Raw genomic sequence first — 846 nt, 5'->3', positions numbered from 1 at the left:
GCTGCTGCTTTTCTCTTAGAAGCTCCATATTTAGTTTATCATGTTTGTCATATCTGTCTCCTACCAATTCATGTAATCTAGTATTTGTTCTTTTGTTGACTTCATCCCTCATTATCATTCCTTTAAATATAGTTGTGGATTTAATTAGCGGCTACTTATTGGTTTTAACATAGTTACATCCACAGTTTGTTTACATCATTATTAATTCGTTACTTCCTATTTTATTATTTAATTATTTTTTGATTTGGACTCTTTTACTCTTGCAGGTTTATAATGACGAACACACGAGGCAAGAAGACTGCTGTCCCCGCTTCCAAAAAATGTAAGGGTCTTGGCGCAACTTCTTCGAGAGCCTCGATCGAAGCTCGTCATCCTCTACTTCGATTCTCGTCAAGCCCATTGGATGAATTATTTCAACTTCTTCAAGTACGACCATTAGGAGTGGGCCGTTGTATTGACTGGACCACATTGGAGTAGGTCGGACTAGCTGATGAGGTCCGTGCTTTCATTACCACTGCCCCATGGGATCGATTCTTTGCGATTATCGAGCCCAGCTATTCAAAGCTTACCTTGGAGTTTTACACTACTTTCCATCTACAGCATGTGATGAATACCCATGACGAGCCCGGTACTATCACTTTCCGACTTGGTGGCTTAGTACTACATATTAGCGTCCCTAAGTTTGGAGCAGCTTTGGGCATATACATTGATGAGTTTATAGGTGCTGATAACTTCCTTCGCCTCCACCGTCACATCCATCACTCACCTTCGTGCTGTTGGACCGATCTCACAGCTAGTCAGATCCGTTATGACCCGAGTCTCTCGAAGGTGACATCTCTTTCTCCA

Source organism: Gossypium hirsutum, chromosome A02 (assembly GCF_007990345.1).
Source record: "Gossypium hirsutum isolate 1008001.06 chromosome A02, Gossypium_hirsutum_v2.1, whole genome shotgun sequence".
NCBI classification, from domain to species: domain Eukaryota; kingdom Viridiplantae; phylum Streptophyta; class Magnoliopsida; order Malvales; family Malvaceae; genus Gossypium; species Gossypium hirsutum.
The sequence above is the reverse complement of the archived record's forward strand: the minus strand, read 5'-3'. Positions refer to the sequence as shown.